We start from the raw sequence: 24,400 nt of genomic DNA, 5'->3' as shown, positions 1-24,400 counted from the left end.
AGGTCCATCAATAGCTATTAGCCAAAATGGACAGGGATATAACCCTATGCTCAGGTTGACCCTAAACCTCTATCAGAAGCCATGAGAGGAAGGGTGGATCTCTCCAAAATTGCCCTGTTCTGAATGCTCCCCCTGAAAGTTCTGCTACTGGCCACTGTCGGAGAAAGGACTTTGGGCTAGATGGATCATTGGTATGACCAGTATGGCAAAAAACCTTTTCACTGCAGATTTGACAAAATGCAAAGAAAGTATTAATGTGAGATTTCTAAAGATAGCTACAGCACTCAACCCAAGGTTTAAGCATCTCAAGTGTCTTCCAAAATCTGGGAGGGATGAGGTGTGGAGCATACTTTCAGAAGTTTTAAAAGAGCAAGATTCTGATGTGGAAACTACAGAACCTGAACCACCATAAAAGAAAATCAACCTTCTGTTTGTGATATCTGACTCAGATGATGAAAATGAACATTCATTGGTTCACACTGCATTGGATCATTATTGAGCAGAACCCATCATCAGCACGTACGCATGTCCTCTGGAATAACAGTTGAAGTATGAAGGTGCATATGATTCTTTAGCACATCTGGCACATAAATATCTCGTGACGCTGGCTACAACTGTGCCATGTGAACACTTATTCTCACTTTTAGGTGACATTGTAAACAAGAAGTGGGCAGGATTATCTCCTACAAATGTAAACAAACTTGTTTGTCTGAGTGATTGAACAAGAAGTAGGACTGAGCGGACTTGTAAGCTCTAAAGTTTATTACTGTTTAACAGTGCGATTAATTGTGTGATTAATCACAATTAATTTTTAATAGCTTGACAGCCCTAGAATCTTTACATTTTGGAGAATAGCTAGGCCCCATTCCATCCAGGTAAATGTCTGTGTCTTCTTAATATTGGACTGGGAATCTGTCAAGATGAGGATTTTCTCACAAGATCCTTCTATCCTTCCCTGTTTGAGCTGGGCCATACATACAAGAACAGCTTTTTGAGCAAGTGTGTTGAAATTTTGCTTTTTTTCCTCCATCTGAAACTAAGATGTGATTTTTGCACATTTCATGATCAGTGAGGCACAGATATTTATACATATTTAAGTATATTGATGCACTCAGCATTGCAATGCCTAATTGACTGAAAAGCTTAAATATCATTTTCAAAAGGGATTTAGGCTCTTAAGAGCCAAAATACACTCAGAGAAGCATAGACGTGTAAGACTAGAAGGGACCTCAATAGGTCATCTAGTCCACTTCCCTGCATGCAGGCAGCACTATGTAATAACTAGACCATTCCTGGCAGGTGTTTGTCCAACCTGTTCTAAAAAAACTCCAGTGATGGAGATTCCACAAATTCCCTAGGCAATTTGCTCCAGTGCTTAAATAACTTAACAGGAAGTTTTTCCTGATGTCCAATCTAAAACACCCTTGCTGAAATGTAAGCCCATTCCTTCTTTTCGTATCCTCAGCGGTTAAGGAGACCAATTTTTCTCCCTCTTCCTTGTAACAATCTTTTATATACCTGAAAACTGTTATCATATCTCCATTCAGTCTTCTCTTCTCCAGCAGGGCCGCCCAGAGGATTCAGGGGTCCTGGAGTCTTCAGGGGGCTTGTATAATACGCTGCTGTGTGTATGTATGTGTGTTTATTCCTGATTCACAAAGATGAGCCTATTTCATGTACCTCCTAGAGGAGTAATAAAGAATAATTTATATGAAATAAAGAAGAGGAAAAAATTGCCATTCAGGAATTGAATTTCACTCTCGGGTGTCAAAAACTAAATTTAATCTGAAGGCAGATTTTAGTTCTTAGTTTTAAATTCCACTGGGTGTCAAAGTATCTACAAACTTCAACTACAGGAGGTGACTAAGCAGGTGGCAGTGAGGTTCTAGTATTCTTGCAATGCAGCTATAAGGAGAGTTCAGGATAGAGACCTGTATCTGAGATTTGCAAAGCAGTCTAGAAGATTTAAACACATTTCGTCCCTTAATTTCAATGGAAACCATGTCTCTACATCCCCTTGACTATTTTGGAAATATCAACCTGTGTGTATTTGCCAGGAAAATTTAGCAGTGAATCTCATTCTAATTATCAGATATAATGAATAAGTGACGTAGCAAGGCCCAAACGAATCTGATGGAGGTGGCCAGATTTGAAGCTGCTGGGGAAAAGTTTTAGGATCTCTTTTTCCAAACTGAAATGAGGAGGACTACTGGAGTAAGAGAAGACTACACTTATGAGTAAAGTGTGCAAGAGCAAAGGGAGCAAGGGAGCTGCCTGCAGGAAACGTGAAGCCTGGAGCAGGCTTGCTAAATGAGCCCACCAGAGACACCTAGCCCAGAGAAGGAACAGCAACTAGCTGGTTCCTTATAAGAGAACTGAAGCTGCTGGGGAGGAGAGACTCTGAGAAGCTGCAAATTAATCAGAGAGGCTTTATGAAAGAACTTTTTTCCTCTGCCCCAGGCTCTGAGATAAGAACCATGCCCTAGGACACATTTTTGGAGACTTCTCGTTTCAACTTTACAATCCCTTTTCCCCAAAGTTACCTTTTTTTCTGTTCTTCCTCTTTACTTATGTTTGTTAAATAAAGTAAATGGATTTGAGAAATAAATGTTCTTTACTGAGGAGAAGCAGTGGACTTGGGTGTGGGGGTTGGCTTTACAGGGACAGTGAAACAAGCCAGGTGAAGGTTTAGGAAAGCACAATGCAGACAAACAGCTCACATTATTGTGACTCACTACTGAAACTGTTTTTCAAAACCTTATGGATATGCAATTCCCTTGTTATTCTCTTCTTATTGCCCTGGTGTCTGGCTCCTCAAAAATGGCTGCCATGCAATCTGTCTCAACTGTGCTTCCCCCTGCAGAAAATTCCCCCCTTTTTTCACAGATATTACGGAGCACACAGCAGGCAGTTATAACCATGGGGATGTTCTCCTCACTAAGGTCCAACCTTGTTAGTAGACTTCTACAGCACCCTTTCAATGACCACAGGCACATTCAACCACCATTCTGCACTTGCTGAGCCTATAGTTGAACCATTCCTTACTGCTGTCCAGACAGCCGATGTATGGCTTCATGAGCCAAGGGGTAGGCTAAGTCCCCCAGGATAACTCTAGGCTTTGTGGTCTGGAACGAAAGTCACGGTTTGCAGCTTTTTGAACAGATCCAAGTTCCTAAAGATGCACATGTCATGAACCTTTCCCAATATCCTACGCTGATGTCAGTGAAACGGCTCCTGTGATCCACCAGCGCTTGCAACCCTATTGAAAGGTATTCCTTTCGGTTTATGTACACTTTGGCAAGGTGGTCTGGTGACAAGATGGGGATATATGTGCTATCTATTGCCTCACAGCAATTAGGGAACTTCACTGCAGCAAAACCATCCACTATGTCCTGCACATTTCTCAGACTCACTACCCTTCATAGCGGTACATTAATGGCCATTCACACTTGAAGCATAGCAGTTCCCACAGTTGATTTACCTCCTCCAAATTGATTCCCCACTGACCTGTAACTGTCTGGCATTGCAAGCTTCCAAATAGCAATCGCCACTCGCTTCTCCACTGACAGAGCAGCTTTCATTTTTGTGTTGCTGATTTTCAAGGCAGGGGAAAGCTCTGCACAAAGTTCCTGGAAGGTGGCCTTCCTCATCTGAAAGTTCTGCAGCCACTGCTCATCATCCCATACCTGCAAAACAACGCAGTCCCACCAGTCAGTGTTTGTTTCACAGGACGAGAAACGGTGCACAGAATGCAGCTGCTCTGTGACTGCCACCAGCAAGTGTGAATTGTTTTTTTCAGTGGTTTGCAGCAGGGCAGCTTGCAGCAAATTGGTATGTTACATGAGACGGGCCCTACTTTGTCTCTGGAAATACTGCAGGACAAGGTGCGATGTGTTTGAGATACTGACAGCAAGAGTGCACAACTGAGCAGGCTCCATCCTTCTGGTGTTACGACGTACACGTGGCGATTTTAAGAGGCGAAAACCACTGGGTTGTTTGCCGTTGATAAGAGGGAGGGAGCACAGTGCATTATAGGATGCCGACACAGAGTTCCTATTCTCCCCTTTGTCAATGTTTTAGTCCCGTGAGGCATTCCATAAACTTCCCAGAAAACACTGCGGCAAGTTGCACTTTGGGATAGCTACCCACGATGCACTGCTTTGTGCATCGATGCAGGCACTGCTAGTGAGGACTCACTCCATCGAGACAATGAGCATGGTGTGACCACGCACAATCAACTTCATTAATTCAGAGGCTCAAGGCCGAATTAGATAAAGTCTAGTTAATTTTGTAGTGTAGACAAGCCCTCAGACTTGGTGCCATGGGTTTTTCATTGTAGTGTAGATCTACCATGTGTGTCTGCAAAATGAGGATAATAACAGCATTTCCTGACTTAACCAGGGTGTTGTGAGGATAAATACATTAAAGATTGGGAGGTGCTCAGATAGTAGAATAAAGGGGAACATCTAAGTTCCTAATATAGATAGATTTAATTCCATTACTACCGGTATCTACTGAGATCATCCTATATGCATTCTCTCCCTCTTTAGCATTTACAGCTAGTAGACTGGGGAGATATGGTTCTACTTTGCAAAAGCTATTCTGGTTTGTCCCAATCAAATTGTGTTTGGCTAGATGCTTTAATTATCAGTTCAACTAATTCTCTTGGTACTAGAAATGGTTCTTCCTAATCGGCCCTATCTACCATCTGTCTCTGTGTATTTTTATCTTACTCTTTACTGTGGTAGTTGGTATCACTAACAATACATCAATTAATATAGGATTTTGAAAGAGACATATAGTATGTTGAAAGACATCTTCCCACTTACAGCCTACTAGCATGAGGCAGTCTGTCTTGATAGTTTAAATAAAATAAATAAGCCATAAAATATTAGGACATATTAGGTAATTCCAGTATCAAACTGCAGGACATTTCATTTTTAAATTCCCCAGAATGAAGCCAAAATTCAGCTCTATCTCTGTAAAACTTGCAATATATTCATTATCTTCAGATTAAAGCTAAAAGCTTTTGATATGACAAGCAGGCAATTCATCCTGTTTATCAGCTGACAGGTAATTCTCTGTGCCTCATGCAGCAATAGTGAAGTACAAGTGTTCATTTTGTCACACTAGCTTTACCCTGCCTGATTTTTTCCCTTAATTCATGCTTGTATTAATCTCCAGTTTGTCTTCAAAGTGAGAAGGTGGATTATGTCCCTGCCAAAATTTTAGCACTTATAAATAATAGATATAATCTTGCCGTAGCTAACAGAGGATTCTTTACCATTTCATCAATCTATTATATATGGTGACTAGCAGGTTGAGGGTGGGGGGAGATGGAATGTAATTATTTCTAACAATAAAACATGTAGCTAAAATATCCCTTGACTTTAATTTTATAATTTTTCATTTGCTGCTAACCATCTTGCTAGACACATTTTCTCACTTTCTGGATATTACATTCAGGATTGTAACGATCAACACATTTATTTTTTTTCTTCCAAACTGGCCAGACAGTCTGAAAAAAGGTTGAGAGATGATTGGAAATGTGGGTGAGCTGAACATTTAAGATCAATACTACTACTCATGGAGTAATGTGCTACTCAGCCTGAGTAAAGGCAAGCCTACATTTCAGCTGCAGGTGCAATTTGCAATTTGTGTACATGTACTCATGCTAGCTGTACTTTAGCTAGCTAGCTAGAAGTGAGGCTGTCACAGTGTAGGCTTCATTGCTGGCTGCACAAGTGAGTATGCATCCAAATAGGTGGGGTGGAGTCAACAGAGCTTGTGCAGCCCATGCCACTGCATCTGCTCTACTATTTTTAGTGAGCTAGCTGGATCACAGCTGGCACCGGTACTTCTCCACAAGCAGCAAATCACACGCATGACCATTGTGTAGGCATACCCTGTGTGTGGCATAATCTGCTCCATAGCTAGGGTAAGCATTGGTATTTAAAGGAACAGAACTACTTTCATGCACATAAGCAGAAAGGATTGGGAGCATCTCTCAAGGAACAAGAGCAGTAGGAGGAAATGAGTTTACAGATGGTAGCAGAGTTTTGATTCTGTTGGGCCTTAAAGGTGAGGATGAGGAGTTGAACTGGATATAATATATAGGAAGGCACTGGATGGATTTCAGGCATAAGAAGGAGGGTTGTGTGGTTACACTACATTTTTGACACACAATAAATCTAATTGCTGGCCAAAATAGTGGTATTTCATCTTCCCTGAAATACTAGCAAAGCGAAAACTGATTGAGTCACAAAATTCTCTTCTTTGTATGGTGAATCTCACAATAAATGAGATACTTCAATTTATCTAAATTGGATGGAATCAGAATTGCTTTATTATGTCCCAGCTGCTATATCATTAACAGTTAACAGACTCTACTTTAGCTCTTTTGTTAGGAGCCGATTCTCTTAGAGCACAAGGACCTGATTTCTGTTTCTGTGAGTTCCAGTTGATCATGTTGTGCAGTTTAGTGGCAATAGCTACAAAGTGACAGGTGACCCAGGATTTCATTTACAAGACCCCAAGGCCAATTTAAAAAAAAAAAAAGTATTTAGGTTTCACTCTGTTCTGTGCTGCAAGGCCTAAGACTCAGATGGCTAAATCCCATTTTCAAAAGTGCCGTAGGCACTGAAGCCCAAATCTACAAAGGTATAGGTTTAATGGGACTTCAGTGGGAGTTAGGTACCGAACTACTATTGAGGATCTGGGCATAAGTGCCTAGGTCACTTTCAAAATTGGAACTTAACCATCTAAGTCCCATTGGTTGAAAACCACATTGGAGGACCCCTGCACTCACAGGGAGCCTTACTGACTTCAGTAGGTGTCTGCACAGTATGTTCTCATTGCAGGATTGGGACTTAAGGTTCCAGTTAAACACGTGCTTTAAGACTAACACTATTTAGTAAAATACTTAAGCTTATATTTAAATCCTTGACTCTGCTTGTGCTTAAGCATATACTTAAATGCTCCGGACTTCTGAGTTAGGGCCTGAGATAAAAAGTCTCCTCCTCCTCTCCAATTCCACAAGGAACAACATTTGGGGATTTTTGTGTGTGTGTGGAGGAGACAAATAACATTTAATCTCAGGGATATAATCTTCCGGACAAGATCACTGTGAAGGCAAAATCAATTGTTAGGACTAACCACCTCAGGAGTCTTTTGAAATAAATAGCTCAGCTTGCTAACTCTAGCTATTCTTTCCAACGCTGATATTTTTTACAGGGAAATTCCAGTGAATAGAACATCTTTCAATTTTGCTTTCTGCAGCATTGTCCACAAGAAAACATATAGTTACTAGGTGGACATGTTCAACACTTGACCAACCATTATGGATTTTTATTCACCTGTAGCCAGTGACCTGTTGAGCAGCACACACATTATTCTTCACCACAGGACAATTCTCCTTGGTATGAGGACTAATAAGAAAAGCAATTCAGTTATCCTGCACTAATGCTGTCATTCATTTCTGAGGAAAAAGCTTGGTCAATATTACAGAATCCTTCTTGCTACTCAACCTGAGACTTTGGCCTGCTGTGATAAACTGATCTCACTGCAGGCATTCCTGAGACAGCCTTAACAGAGTTGTAGCAACCCAGGAATTTATTCTGTGTACCTCTAACACAAACCCTTGAGTCACTTCCATCTTAAAGGACATCTTTCCCCTGGCCCAGTTATAAGAAAAGACAGTCCCTTTTTTCAAGCTTTTTTCCCTTTAATGCCCTGTTTCTTAGCTGAGCATGACAATGGAGGATGATTGAAGAGCTGAGACCCAAAGACTCTTCAATTTTCCAAATTGGTTTAATTTGATGCTACATTTTGTTAAATTATATTATGATAAAGAGGAGCTTGTAGCTTCTCAGCATGAATCTGAAAGCAAATTATTTCCACAAAAAAGGACGATGTATTTAACCAGACAAGTAATTATGTTGTGGTGCTATCATCTCCCCTGTTTCAGATTAGAAAAAGAATTCAATTATCACTCCATTAGATCAAAAAATAATTTTAGTGATACATTCAAATTGAATTCATTTATTCCTAAGCATGTTCTAATGCTTTTCTGGATTAACCTTCATGCATCTTGCTGATTAGAATCTTCAGTCAATACTTTTACTTAAAAATCTACAGTAACTGCTACAAATTTTATTTTATATGAACATGTTATTGATTTTTCTCATGCATTGTACTATAAATTATATTTAAATTTTCCAGCTCAGTTAGGTAGGTTTCTTATACAGTTTAATAAAATTACTTTGTTTTTTCTGTTTTGCTTTTTCTGGCTTATTTTTCTGATTGCAACTTTATTTCTATTGCCCTTTGATATGTAGTAATGACATAAGTTTAGGGATGGAGGAGGAAGAAATCTAAGTCAAAAGGCAAATTATATCTTTGTCTACAAGTCTTTTGTACTTTTCCCTTAAGATGTTAATGTTTGCACTTTCTGATTGTGAATTTCACATCACCAAAAATATACAAGAAATATTGTGGAAAATGGCTAGAATGGTGCAAAAAAATTAGTCCAGTGGAGAAAAAAAGTGCAAAATATGGTTGAGTTGTCATTTGGTGCTTGCTTTCCCATAGACCACACTTGGGATGCTGATCCTTTAATAACAGACCTAAATGAAGGCTGTTAAATCAAGAGAAATGATGGGGTGTCCATTTCTTGATGTCTTCAGATCGAGACTGGATCCTTTTCTGGAAAATATACTTTAGTCGAACACAAGATATTGAGTTAAATATAGAGCCTGAAGTTTAATGGTCTGTGCTAGACAGGGGGTCAGACTAGATTATCTAATGGTTCCTTTTGGCCTTAAACTCTATGAATCTACAAAAAAGTTACTAATACATTCACTTCCAGGCTAACATAACATTGTCCCCCTACACCCACTGCCTAACATTAAAACCAGTAGAGAGGGCTTACTGGCAAAAGATTTGGGTCTGAAATCTTTGAATGTCCTGGAACCACAAATTCACTCACTCAGTTTCATTTCTTGGAGGATAATCATTTCAAGCAGGCAGATTAGTGCTTGGGGACTTTCAGATAGGATTGTAACATCTAAAGGTTTGATGGTCCTACAAAATGCTGTGTATTCCTAAAGAAGTCAGCTTCCATAAAGCAGTGTGAAAGATCAAGCCCTGTGATGGTCTGTCTATGCAGCCCCAGAATTGTGGTATTTTTATATTTTTTAAAGATCCCATGGTACTTTTTCAAAGATGCACAGAGTTTAAGATAGAGCTGGTCAGAAACTTTACGTCAAAATAACCTTTTGGCAAAAACAAAAAAGGCCCATTTTTTAAAATCAAAGTTTCAAAAAAGTGTTTTGGACCATTTCATTTTAAAAATGAAATTGCCATTCAGGTCCCATTTCAACATTTTTGAAACAGTTTCAATTTTTAATTTGAACATGATTTTTTTAATGTAAACAAAATTAAAAGCTTAAGGTTGAAAGCAGAAGAAAAGTCAGTTTTATCAATGTTTCAGTCCAGTTGAAACCACCTTTTTTCCCCTTGAAATTTTCTGGGAAAATGTAGTTGGTTTGTTTCTTTTTATTGAACCCAATAACTTTTCTATGACTGAAGTGGAGATTCCCAAAGCGTGGTACATGTTCCACTGCTGGTAGGTGAGCTTGTTGGAAATGGTATGCTGTTAGGGGTTGGGGTTAACCCACCTCTGTTCATCACATGGCTCTTTTAAAGAAACAGGTGTTCACTAGAGCAGTAGACTAGCTCAGGAATGGGGGCCAGATGTTAATCATGTAGCAACCTCTTTAAGCCGGCTGTTAAGTTACACAGGAAGATAAAGGAGTGGACAAAGAGGACAGAATTGCAAGACAGCATTGAATCAGGAAAGAGGTAACCTTGTGTGAAAACCAGAAGGGGGAGTGGTGAGCTGGATAAGCCTGGTTGAATCACAAGCCAGCCCCAGGAAGGAGAGTGCTGGAGATCCAGAAGTGCATGAATCTAAGTACCAAGGGAAGCTGTATGGAATGGGGCTGGAATCTAGAAACAAGTGGGCTGAGGAAGCCTTCTTGAATCATGATCAACCCCATAGAGGAGAGCTGCAGAATCCTTTAACCAAGAGGACGGATCTGGACAGAAGGAGACCTCTGGGAAAGATTCTCTGGGGAGGTTAGGGGCTGCAGTGGGACTGGCAGAGTTTCCCTGGTTCACAGGGAACTGGGAACCTGAAGCCTTGGAATAAGGATGAATTGGAGCTGAAGCTGCCTGGTGCCCATGTAAAGCTCTACACTTCCAGACAAGGCTACTCCATAACTCTCTCCTATAAGCACTGCCTGCTTTTTTTTTTTTTTAAATAATACACAACTCCCCTTACACACACAACAGCTGAGCCTTCTTGCCTTTATTTAGAATCATAGAACCATAGGGTTATAAAGGACTGCAAGATCATCTAATCTAGCCCCCTGCCAACATGCAGGATTTATTTGGCTAAATCATCCAAGACAGATGGCTGTGCAGCCTCCTTTTGAAACAGTGCCACTCACCACTAGAGCCCTCCCTGTTCTTTATCTCCACCCTTCTCCCCCACAAGCCATCCAAGCCCTCTCTGTCCTTCTTTCCCAACCACTCCCACACCAGAAACCGCCCTGTTCTGTACTGGACTCACTAATGCTGTATATACAGATATAAACCACCTCCCTACCACTCATTGCTCCCTGTTTATGCAACCAAATATCGCATTAGCCACAGCACCATACTGACAGCTCATGTTCAGTTGTTTTTCCACAGTGAGCCCCTAACTCCTTTTCTGAGTCACTGCTTTCCACGATGGAGTCCACTATTCCATCGGTATGGTGTACAGTCCTTGCTTGTGGACGTATAACTTAGCATTTGGCTGTATTACAACACATTTTGTTTGAATGGGCCCAAGTTAATGAACAAGCCAGATCTCTCTGTATGACTGCTCTGTCATTATTAACTGAGTCACTCACACATTTTATCAGCAGTGATACACCTCTATCCCGATATAACGCTGTCCTCGGGAGCCAAAAAATCTTACAGCATTATAGATGAAACCGTGTTATGTTGAACTTGCTTTGATCCGCTGGAGTGCACAGCCCTGCCCCCCAAGAGCACTGCTTTACTGCGTTATATCCAAATTCATGTTATGTCAGGTCGTGTTATATTGGGGTAGAGGTGTATTTACTTCCAGATCACTGATGAAAATGTTGACTAGTTCCAGATCTAGTACCAGTCCCAGCAGACCTCACTAGAAATACCCCAGTCAATTATGTTTTTTTCCTTGACAACTACTTTTTGAGATCTGTCTTAATCCTTTTAATATGTGCTCTACTGATACTGTATAGTGCTAATTTTAAAATCAGAATGTTGTGCAGTACCCATCAAATGCCTTACAACATTTCTAAATATATTTTATCTGTGATGTTTACCTTCTATTAACCAAACTTGTAATTTCAAAGAATGAAATCAATCAGGTTAATTTGACAAGGCTTTTTGCTATAAAATCATGGGGCTAACATGAATTTTATTCCAATTTTTTATCAGTTAAACCCCATACAAGCTTTTCCTTTATTTTGCCTGGGAATTATATCAGGCTAACTGGCTGATAGTTCTGCAGGTCATCCCACTTGTTCTTTTTAAATATTGGCACAACATTAATACTCTTCCAGTCTTCTTGAGTTTCCCCAGTGTTTTAAGATGTATTAAAAATTAATATCAGTAGGCCAGAGACCACTTTAGCCAACTCTTTGATGGCTCAGGTTAGCCAGGCCTGCTAATTTAAAAATGTTTATCCCTACTAGATGTTGTTTAACATCCTCCTCATTTACTAATGGACTGGAAAGTACCTTATCGACCTCATATGATTGGAGTACATAATCCTGCTTCTTTCCAAACACAGAACAGAAATACTTGTGGAAACCTTCTGCATCATTAGCAACAGTTTTACATCTCTGTCTAGTAATAAGTCTATATCATTGCTAGGATGTTTTGTGTTCCTAACAAAACTAAAAAAAAATAAAATCCCTCTTTATTGTCCTTTAGCCCTGCTAGCCATGGACTTTGCCCTGATGTCTTTAGCTTACTTTATATTAAGATATGATGTGCAGAAAATATATATATATTGATTTCTAGCTATTTCCATTTGTTATATATTATATATATATAATTTTATTTCTAATAGCTGCCTTCACTCTATATAGAGATCCCTCTGTACAGCCACGATGGACTTTTAGCCAAAGTTCTCTTCTTTCTCCATTGTGCAATAGGGGCTTTTTGACCATATAATAAACTCTTCTTAAAAAGCTCCCAAGATTTTCATTCACATTTTTCCATCCAACTTTTTTCTCCCCAATCAATTTCTCTCATAAATTCACCCTGTTGAAGCTCTGTGGGTGTGTTTTTTTAACTGATTAAGACTAACCTTTGTTTGCTCATATTAAATGTAACCAGGCTGTGAACATCCATCCATAAGCAACCACCAACATCCGGCAAAAATGATTGATCTTTATCCACTATAATTATGAGGTCCTTGTGTTAGAAAAATCTATCACTTTTAGAAACTTTAATAATGTTTTACTACTGGTTATATGACATGTTGAGTGTGTCTCCCACGACAGCACTAGGTTTTTCTTTCCACACATTAGCAGGTGTTTAAGAAATAACTCATCCTGTTCTCTGGCTTGAGTCAGTGTTCTGTAGCAGACTCCACCAGTACCCATTCCTGGGCTTTGTTAGTTAGCATATTCTGTGCTCCTGTGTTACCCATAACTCTAGAACAAGTAATGGCATCATTGATGTACAGACACATGCCTGTACCTCTTTGACCAGTCTGTTCTTCCTACAAAGATTATAACTAATATTTTTAACATTCCAATCATGCACATTCTCCCCCAGCCTGCTAGCACGGGTATATTGGCAATTGAGAAATGTCTTCTCTTCATTCTCTGACACATTGGTTCAATTTGTTCACAATTTACTAAATTTGCCTCCTCAACACTATCTGCTGGCATTGTAGATTAATGCCTTCATATTTGCTCTAAGTAGCCTAAAACCAAGAAGACTAGTAGTACCCATACTTGTGAGATGTAGGCCTTTTCCCTCTATACAACCCATCTGTCACTGGAATATGAGCCAATGCATCCCAGAACCAGAATCACCTTCACATCTGTTACTGAGCCAATAGTTTACCACCAATATTTTCTTCCTTCTCCTGTTCATGGGACTGGAAGGGTTTCCAAGAAGATCACTTCGCCTTTTCTCTTTATCACCTCCCTTCCAACATCCTAGAAGTCTCCTATATTCCATGTGGCACCAAGTCTCTATTGCAATATGTATCATCACCAGTGGAGACTTGCCTGATGACTACATAACCCATCTAATCTTGAATCCTGTTCTTCTTAATATAGATGATTCTTTGCCTTCTCAAGATGGCTAAAATCCTTTCTTGATAGCAACCTGATAAATGTCTGTAAAGTATAAAGCAAGTATGTCCACTGGAGCTTTCTGGTACATTTCTCCAAAGACTGGTTCCTTGATAGCAGACTCACCAAATTCCTGAAACTATTCTATACTTTGATCTGGGATGAATATTTCCTGGCTCTTTCCCTTGCTGGTCACACATCACCAGTCCATTTCTTCAGTTTCTGCTTTCTCTAGTTCTCTTATTGCCACCCTTCCCCTTGTAATGACTGTGGCAATGACTGTGGTTTCTAAATGTGGTTTGTGACCAATATGTCAATACCCTGAATGAAGTCTAAGTATTTTAGTAGTTAATTACATTAAAAATACAACTGTTTATGTATTATTGTGGAATAGTACATAACATCTCTATGCGGGAGACATGATTAATGTAAACTTTGGCAAGTGTTATGAGCTTCAAAGGACTCTTAAACTATGAACCAGACAGGAAGGAATGTTTAAGATAAACAAAGTTGAATGGGTTTTCTAGGAAATACTTGAGAAGAGGAGAATGCAAATTTTTACCTCTGGTCTTAACTTTTTCAAGCTTCATCCTGAGGCAAAACCAATTGTCTATGAATTACCTATTCCCAGATCAAAACCCCAAGATGTATAAGGGAGTGACTCAGATTCATAACAGTTCTTGTTCTGAGTTGTTTTTTTTAAATATATCGTGTGTAATGCTTTTGCCTTCACAATAGTTGTCCTTACTTAGAAAGAACTGTGTGTTTATAGCCTCTGAGGAGAAGGCAAAGCAGGTCTTCTGAGGCAATCTGACTTCCTGGGGAATTCATAGTGTTAACAGGGAACTTCACACTCTGGAAATACCCCCAGCCAGGAGGATGAGAGATGTCTGTCTCTGTCCAAGAAAGGTGATCAATGGGAAACTGGAAGCCTAAGAGTGGATGCCCTGCTTGAACATCTAGTGGGAACATTAGGTGCAATTGCCATGAATTGTGACATGCATGTTCAAGAAGTCTCCATTGTCTCAGATGTTGTACAGTGTTGAAATTTATGCTTCCAGCAACAGAGCTGACAAAATTATCAGATCAGAAGCTTTCCCAAAGGCCCAAGACTGGTTCCTTTGTATTCTCAGGTGATGCAGGGAGGGAGAGAGAGAAATGGGCATTCTTGCTCTTCCCTTTTATAGTCCAGTCACCCCTTGGACTTCATTTTCCTGAGGGCTACTCCTAGATAAAGTTCCTTCCAGATCTGACTATGGAGACATGGGGTCATGTGGAGAAAGAGGTTCCATGTTGTTCTTTGTCAAAATGCAAATTGATCTGTTCCTGCGCCCCTTTGCTGCCAGACCAAACCACTTAACAGTTAACAAACTAACTAGCACTCCACTGATTCTTTCATAATTTTTCAGTAACCTATTATCCTCTGTTACTTCATAGTATCTTTTCATCTTTTCTCCTTCATCTACAATTGTTGCTGTACATTTTAATTTAAAAAAAGGATTTGTATAAATCTCTATAGTCCTGTTTATTCAAAGAAATGGGGCTGAAATAGTTCAGTTTTGCTAAATTTAAAGGGCCAGGAGCAGAAATGCCTGCTGGTAAGAAAGCGCCTATAAAAGGGTAACCATTCAGTAGGAGATAGTCATGAGGGGCTATGGAATAGTAACTATGTCTAGCATTAGAGTAATATAGTCACTTTGTGGAAAAGTGTGGGATTTTACGCTGACAGTCATTTTTAAAGAAAACTGCTGTTCAGAAGAAGCATAAACACATTATTTTTTCTTGATATGGCCCAGCAGAGAACCATACTGAAAGCTGATTAGCATTAATGCACCTACTGGCAACAGCAGAGTTGGGGTATAGAATAAGAACTATATGTGTGGGGCAAGGACATTCAGGTGAATTGCCATGTAAAACAGGAAAATCACTTTGACTAACTGGCTTTATTTTGACTTTATGTTTTGAGTGCTTAGGTTCACAGTCATCTGAAAGGAAAACTCAGGGAGCGATGAGACTACATGTCTCAAAACACATCAATGTATTTTCCCAGTGCCCAGGGTAATCTGCCATGAGCAAGTACTTGTGCTGACTACTGCCAGGTAGCCTGACATTATCACTGGATCTGTGGAGTAATATATTACCAATGTGAAATGTGCGTAACAGCTGTGTAACCTTCTCAGTCTTGGTACATTTCCCGGGTTAGAGGAATAAACCCTTTTAAAAAACCTCCCCTCTATGAATTCTAAACTTTAGAAGGCTTGTTAGAGAGGCAGTGTGGGTGAGGTAATATATTTTATTGGACCAGCTTCTGTTGGTGAGAGAGACGAGCTTTCAAGTTTCCACAGAAGTTGGTCCAATTAAATTTTTACCTCACTTACCTTGCTTCTCTAACATCTTGGGACCAACACAGCTACAAAAACATTGCATACAGGTCATCTTGACTTTCCGATGTGTGCAGACAAATAGGGCAAAAAGTGACTCTTATTAAAAGGGGATTTTCCAGCAGAGATGACTGAAGCTCTTTCAGAAAGGTCTTTCTCTCTTATCTGCTTTGCCAGTGATATCCAAGCCCTTGTCAGTGTTGTGAATGAAAGCAAAATGTAACCAATTAAATGTCATCAACACACATCTGTCCATCAGCTGTTCAATCTTTCTTTCCCTTCCTGCAACGGCCTATGCATTAATGTACACATTTTATTTCATAATGTACATCTATGATGAGATAGTCTCTTTTCCCCTGCCTTCTGGATTGGTCTCTTTAAGCTAAGCACACCATTATCTGATTTTTTGCAGCTCAGTGAACACCACAATAGTATTGTTTTCCCAGTCTTATAATGCATGTTGACTACACAACATTGGCAGTGGCAAACTGCTGATTACAAAGAGCACTATACAGACATCACCATTATCTCGGATAATTAATTAAGTATCTTAATGTTTGCATTTCAAAGCTCTTTTTATAGGGAGCATCCTCAGATCGCTTTCTCCTAACTAGTATCTGAATTTGAAACACTGCAATCTATTTTTTTTAAAGGAAGAAAATTGTAACTGGTGAGTTGAATTTACACAAAGGGAGAAGAATTTTGTATTCATTGAGCTAGCCACTCTCTGAGCTATGCTGTTTCATTTTAATCTAATACCATTCCTCCTCCTCTTTCTTTTGTCCTGGCAGAGTCAATTATAACCACAGATTGCTACATGAAATTGTAGCGCTAGGGAAAGTGTTAACACCTAGCCACTCTGGCACAAGATCACACTAAACAGCTTATTAAGATTCAGCCATTGGCTCTGATGAGTAACATGCAGCAAAGGGTTGGGATTTACTTCCAACTCATTTAATTACAGAAATCAATGAATTCTCGGAGCAAAGCCATGCAGGGGAAAATGAACCTGACCTGACCGACATTTCATTTCAGATCTCAAGATATTACAACTAACGCTGCCTCAAGAATCTATTAAATTTAGAGAGTGTCTGCACAAATGAAAGAGTGATAACAAAGTCATACAGATTTATCTAGTGATATCAAAGTGTTGCTACATTTTAGGAATAATATTGTAAAAAAATAAAATAAAAAGCACTGGCTTGTCTTTTAAGGCAAAATAATGTTGTTCCAGTTGGCTGTCCATCTAACAGATCACACTGAAAGAATTGTTTTATAGCCATATAATATTTGATCACCTTATTTTCTACATCTTCAGAATCTGTTCTGAACCCTGCTTTAGAAAAGGTCTTGATGGCATGTTGGTAGGAATGTGGTAGTGCCTAGAGACCCTAGTCAAGGGCCAGGGCTCCATTGTGTTAGGTGATGTACACGTGATATAAAAATAGTTTCCTACCTTAAAAAGCCTACAGTTGAAATGTAAGATGAAAGAGAACAGGTGAATACATACTTAATTTCTCAGTGTTTAGGATTTTGTAGTGGTGTCCATCACGTTAGTATCTGAGACCCAGTTTGTCAAAAGCATTTTGGCATCTAACTCCCATTGATTTCAATGGGAGTTAGGATCCTAAATATCTTTGAAGATGTGGGTCGGAGTGCTTTCCATGGAAGATTGTCCTAGCAAGGTCCCTAGTGGACTTCATGAAGTCTGCTGCTCTTCTCCCATTTTGAGTGATGAGATGTTCAGCTTGGGGTAGGTTTTTGATTTTTGGGTGGGGGGCAAGAGAGAGTTATTGTAATAGTGTCGGGGAGAAATGAACAAGGAAAAATGTCTTGCAATATGACCTAAAGGTGGTCAGGCTGTGCATTTTTCTGATCTCTTTTGGAAGTTTTTTCCACAGCCAGACAACATTGACCAAAAATTCCTTATATCCAACTTTGTCACATTTCATCCCAGGCACACCCACCATTGCTGCCCCCAGGGACCTTGCACCAGTGATTATGCCAAGGTGGGAAATTTCACGGAAAATGCAAAGATGAGAAATTCCCTAAATATATACAATTCAAGAAGCCCTTGTTCTGAGCAGGGGGTCGGACTAGATGACCTCCGGAGGTCCCTTCCAACCCTATGGTTTGACCATAAGAGGTGAGCATCATTTTTCCTAATTTTACAAATTGAGAAAGTTATATGCTTAAGGTTATCCAGAACTCAGGACTAAAACCTAGCTTTCCCAAATGCTAGGCCAAGATACTATCCAGTAGGCCTCTCTGCTAGAGTTTAGCATTCCATGTCTAGTGATGATAGAATGGTGCTCCCCTGCTCAACAGAAAAAAAAGACTGGGATTTCCAAGAAAGATATTGAACACTTCTTCACACAGCGCACAGTCAACTTGTGGAACTCCTTACCTGAGGAGTTTGTGAAGGCTGGGACTATAACAATGTTTAAAAGGGAACTGGACAAATTCATGGTGGCTAAGTACATAAATGGCTATTAGCCAATAAGGGTAAAGAATGGTATCCCTAGCCTCTGTTCATCAGAGGATGGAGATGGATGGCAGGAGAGAGATCACTTGATCATTGCCTGTTAGCTTCACTCCCTCTGGGGCACCTGGTAAGGGTAGACAGCTTCTGGGCTAGATGGACCTTTGGTCTGACCCGGTACGGCCGTTCTTATGTTTTTATGTTCTAACACTGGGGATGATGTAAGCATGCAGGGAGATAGAAACACAGTTGCCATTGGTGATGGTGAATGAGTGACTAAAGGTGTCTTTGTTAACAAAAGAAAATATGCAAAGGCATGGACATATAATAGCAAGATATCTGGCTAAGGACTGTGTTAAGTAATCAGAAATGTCCTGTTATGCCAGTGAACTGTCAGAAGCTGAAAACAATAATTTAAATCTCATAGAATCAAATGTAGCCACTGGTTATGGCAATCTGAGCATCTGAGCAATTTAGATATTAATTTGAATTCCTATTTAGATTCTTTCCCCCCCCCTCCATGAATCATCGGATAAAAATGAAAAGCCCCCAGCACTTGCTTCTGAGGCTAATAGATTAGGGTTAAAAATCCTTCTAAAGATTTCGCAAGTCAAATAGTCAGTGATCTCTGAGGCAAGGAATTAAAACATCAGGATAGAAGAGGAAAGACTAAGATCTTAGTGAAATGAAGCAACTGCAAAGAGTGATTAAATGAAGGATTACACTAGGAAGGCTGAGTTAATTAGGTGGATAAGGAAACAGGACTAAAGACAATGATATAGTTCTTTAGGAAGGCATGTATTTCATGCCTTCAAGCTACTAGCCTATTAAGTCATTCAGTAGATTCCAGAGGAGGAGGAAAAAAATGCAGAATTTTTATGAATAAAGCTTCATTGGTCCCTCTACTAGTCCCATTCAGGAGCCCCTACACCTCCACCAAGTCCCAGTGAGGATCTGTCCATGCAACACTCTTCACAATATTTAAAGGATGTATTCCAATAAGAAATGAGACTGGTTCTTCTAATGCACATTAAACAGCCGATGAAGTCAACCTCTTCGTTGCTGTGTCTTGGCAATGGTTCTAACTGGGTCCCTTCATTTAGGGGAGTCTCCTGCTTGCACTGGAGAAGTGCATATCCAGGATGTGACTAGTCTATCTCCAGATGATGGACATAATATGAGAAATAAGAATTGGTGATAGAACATAAAGGATTCCCTTAAATGAGCTTTATGTATGTCAGTGCTGGCAGTGACACACAAAAAAGTAGGCCTGTCATATAAGTTACAGTCAGGGTATTTAATAATAAAAAAAAGTAATAAATATAATGCTAATTAATATAATATAATTAATAATACCTGGCTCTGTCGCAGGGTGGCTGGTCCATTTAAAGGGTCTCTCTCATAGCACTTTTCATCAGTAGATCTCAAAAATGCTGTACAAAGGAGCTCAGTATCATTATGTCCATTATACAGATGGGGAAAATGAGGTACGTAGAGGTATAGTGATCTGCCCAAAGTCATCCAGCCAGTCAGTAAATCAGTGGCAAAGCCAGGAACAGAATTAAGGTCACAGTCCCTCTCCAGTGCTCAATCCACTAGACCACATTAGGTAACTTAAAGTGATGGCAAATATTCAGTATTTTCTTTTTCTTCTATATGCTTACGATAGAAAATACCCTGAATATTACAAATGTGCTGAAGTTATCTAACTATAAGTGTTTATGTAACAGTCTACTGCAAGTCAATAAGCAATTTCATTGTAAAGGTCATTGCTGAATATCACATGAGCTTTACAGCAATAATGTCTGATTACAATTAGGGGTTCCACTCCAAATTGCTGGATGTGAACATCCTAAACTCTGAGGAAAGTCTGAAACCCAAACATGGCAGTAGGCTCAATCTCTATAATAGGAGGATCCAAACCCCAGATTTCCTAGAACGTTATGGAGGTTTGGATCCAGATCTGCAGATTGGGGTCCTCATTAATTAAAACTTAGTAGGGGAATAAGAAAAACTACAGTGCTAGACAGGGATGTTAAGACAAATGCATGAAAGCTACCAGCTAGAAAAAAGCATTGTTGTACTGCAGTCTGTGCATCTTTCCTTGTTGATTCTCTTTACGAAACTCCTAACAGGATCATACAGACAATGTAAGCCAAACACTCCAAATGGAATGTTTCTCTACAAAATGATTCCACCTCTTTTATTCTCACCAAGGAACCGAAGGCAGCAGGGAGCTTCCCTAAGAACTGTTATGTTTTAAAGAAAAAGAATTAATACAACAGGTGCATCAAGCAAACCATCCTCTGTATCTAATCCTTTAAAGTGGCTGCCCTCAGGTTACCTGATTATCTCTCATAGAGCTGTCATGTCACACACTCATAAGATGATCAGATATCACAAGCACTGACTTCAAAGGCTTTGTTTTTTTAAACCACGCACAAACACACACAGAACACTGCTAAATTGTTGCTCAGCAGTCTATGGCCTGCTTACCTACCCCAGCATCCTGCTGAACAAGACCCCCTGTTGCTTTTATTTAGCAAGACAAGTACTTACCCAAATTCACATTGGCAGGCACCATTTCCCTTTTGACATAGCCGTGTGTTGGCTATTGCTTTTGGTGTTTTCTACAGAACAAACATTGTGGGGTTTATTTATGTATTATTATTAATTCGCTGACTTCACTATAGACATTGCAAGCACTGTAACGTTCCTATCACCTTCCTCCTCGACTGACTGCGTCCATACATAAGAGTGCATTTTGTCATGCCTTTGAAGGTCTGAGCTGTGAAAATAATTGGATGTTGGCACTTTGAATATTTTTTTTTTATGAGAGTGATATTATGCCCAGCACAAAGGACAGAAATACATTCAGAGAGGAGATGATGTAGCTTTTTTTGAAGGTATGTTTTTGAGACACTCAGATGCCACAGTGATCAGGGCTGGATTAAGTTATAGGCACTGTAAATCCAGAAGCAGAGCTCCAGCTCCTGGAGTTATGTGAGCACACCAGTGGCTCAGCTTTCATTTCTTAGAAAAAGTATGTGTCTAGCTCTCATGGTTAGGAAGAGAAGCCTGAAAATGTGAACACAATGCAGAGGTGTCAGTCTGAGTCTGTAAGCAGGTTGAAACAATAGCTGAGAGGTTTGAATGGATGTCTTTATCTCCATGAGATGGTAACTACTAGCCCTGGAAGGTCTTGCCAGTGTGACCCCAGCAGAAGCCTATACAACGCAGGAAGGGAAGAGTGCTGCGGGCCTAGTCCACAACCTAAGCAGATATACATCAATTGTTGCAGTAAGTTCTGGGGGACCCTCTTGTTGCTGCCCCTGCCTCTATGGGAGAGGAGCAGGGACCCTTCCCTTGGCTAATCCTGCGGGGGAGAGGGGTGGCCCCATCTGGTATACCTGAGGTCATAAATTGCCTTGATCTGGTCCTAACAGTGATGGTTGCAGAACCTGAATAGCATAGAACTTTGAGAATCAGGTACTGTGATCATTGCATTTTATATGGTCACTGCACCTAATGATTTTCTTGTATCCATAACACATAAGGCTGTAATAGTGTAAATATAACACCAAGTGTGGTCAGGCTGGGTCAACACTTGGAAAGGAGAAGACACAGGGTGTGGCATTAACCAACTGATGATTTAGGGATGGATTGTGACAGGCCCTTACACAGGTGTCTGGACTGGGGGAAGACTACAAGGTCTGGCATGGGCCATTTCAGTTTGACAGCTCCCTTGGTTTACCAGGCCACAAGTGGGTTCAGGAGCAAGATTTGCCTGCCAATCTCTTGTCATAGGAGTCTTCCTGCATACTAGCTTACTCAGGGAAGAGTAAGTGCTAGGGAGCATGCAGTACCATAATACTCAGCTGCGTATTATGGGCCCTGCACTGCTAATAGTCTCTCTCTTCTCAGAAGTGGTAGGAGCCTGTGTTTCCGGAGCAGGAGGACACACATTATGTCCTTGTGGGGAGTGCCAAGTGATCATGGTATGCAGCATAAGGACAACCAGAATTTGTTACAACAGTGCACCACAGGTGCACAAACTGGGGTGCAGAGAGGTTACTGAAAGCCACCGAAAATAAGATACAAGTGACATGGTTTGGAACAGAACTTTCCCCTGTACTAACAATGGATGCCACATTTAGCTTCTGCTCATCAGTCTGGTTTGCAGTTTTTGTTTTTAATTGGTTTGTGCACAAACACGGAACAAATGGAGACAAGTTTTCTTTCACATTGGTTTCACAAGTACAGACGCTCCCCGACTTACGCAAGCATTCCATTCCAGAACACCTTGCGTAACTCAAATTTTTCCTAAGTCAGGAATGTATACCCAACCATTATGCAAAACAAAAGACAAAAAAAACCACTCTCTAGCTTACAGAATTTACAGAATTTTTTCCGTAAGTGCAGATTTGCATAAATTGGGTTTGCATAACCCAGGGAGCGCCTGTAGGAGCATTTGAAATGCCTGCACTTTGACTTCTTAAGAATGGTTGTCAGCGCTAGAATCACCTGATCAGTGCATTATGTTCTGTTCCTGGAATAATCAAGGTTAGAGCACCTATTTATTATATAACCTAGATACCAAAGTCAACACACTTCTCAGATAATCAAATCTTAGCTGAATGCAATTTGGATAGTTCAGGAAAATAAATAGGATACCTATGGGCAAACTGACATGCAGACTTTGTGTATGTGTGATTTGTTTGTTTTAATGCTCACAAAGCAAAAACCATTCACCTGTGATATTCCTTATAGATTTTTAAATAGTGTCACAATTAGAGTTGGGGGGGAAACAGATTTTCCATCACATCAGAGTTTGAGATTTAAACATTTTCTCTGGTCTTGAATCAAGAAAAAAAAAATCAATATCTCAAAAATTTTGCAAACTGATAATGCAAAACAAATGTTCAGATTGGGTCAGTTGAAACGTTTCATTTTGAAAAAAAATGTTCTGATTATAGCCTTTTAGTACAAATTAAGCAACATTTTGAAACAAAAAATAATTTTGAATAACCCTCCACTCCCAAAAATGAGACATTTAAACAATTTCCAAACTTTTTGTTTCAAACGTTTTTTGAAGTCAGGAAATTTGTCAGAACTGACCCTTTCCCGTGAACAGATTTGGTGAATCTACATTGTCTGGGGGGAAAATGGTTTTTCTGGAAAATTCCCGACCAGATCTAGTCACTATCCATACAGAATAGGAAATAAGTTCTATTGAATGGAGAGAAATTCTCGAGCAGCTGCCCAGAAGTAAAGGTCTCAGATATGGGTCTATGAAAAGTCTCACTCTTCTTGCAGAAGGCTTCTTTCTATACTGAAACATAGAAATCAAAGCCAGTGCAGCGAGTTGATCTTAAAATATAGTGGGCATTAGCCCTCAGAAAGTGACAACCAATATAGAATGCAGCAGCACATCTCTTCAGCAACATGGGTCACATCAGATCTGTTTTCCACTCACTACATTGGCTCCCCATAAAACACGGTAATATGTTTAAGATCTCAGTTATCTTCACAGCATCAATCATCTGGGCCCAGGCTACCTAAAAGATTGTCTAAAGCTCTGACATGAGGACTGTGGTCAACAACTCTGCTTCTCTACTACAATGGAACAGTCTACAACAAAGGTAAAGTTCACCTGGTCAGGAGACAAAGGCCAGGTCCACACTACTGCGTTAAATCGATTTAAACAGCGTTAAATTGATTTAACGCTGTACCCGTCCACACTACAAGGCACTTAAAATCGATTTTAAGGGGTCTTAAAATCGATTTCTGTACTCCAGCTAAACGAAAGGAGTAACCCTAAAATCGATTTTACAAAATCGATTTAGGGCTAGTGTGGACAGAAATCGAAGTTAATGGCCTCCAGGAGGTATCCCACAGTGCACCAGTGGCCACTCTGGACAGGTAAAGGAACTCTACTGCACTGGCCAGGTACACAGGAAAAGCCCCGGGAACTTTTGAATTGCATTTCCTGTTTGGCCAGCGTAGAGCTCTCAGCAGCACAGGTAACAATGCAGTCTCCTGAGAATAGGAAAAGAGCTCCAGCGTGGAACACACAGGAGTTATTGGATCTGATCGCAGTATGGGGAGAAGATTCTGTGCTATCAGAA

General features: G+C 40.0%; 1 long non-coding RNA gene across 1 annotated transcript; it reads right to left on the bottom strand.

Annotated features, from left to right (window-relative positions):
- Window positions 1–1,303: 1,303 nt before the first annotated feature.
- Window positions 1,304–19,008, bottom strand: LOC115653097. The gene is made up of 3 exons (XR_004000841.1): window positions 18,998–19,008; window positions 11,650–11,658; window positions 1,304–1,383 (listed from the first exon to the last, which is right to left on the bottom strand). It is a non-coding gene; the product is annotated as an uncharacterized LOC115653097 (long non-coding RNA).
- Window positions 19,009–24,400: the final 5,392 nt, after the last annotated feature.

Source organism: Gopherus evgoodei, chromosome 6, assembly GCF_007399415.2.
Source record: "Gopherus evgoodei ecotype Sinaloan lineage chromosome 6, rGopEvg1_v1.p, whole genome shotgun sequence".
NCBI classification, from domain to species: Eukaryota; Metazoa; Chordata; order Testudines; family Testudinidae; genus Gopherus; species Gopherus evgoodei.
This window is presented reverse-complemented; position numbering and strand designations above follow the sequence as displayed.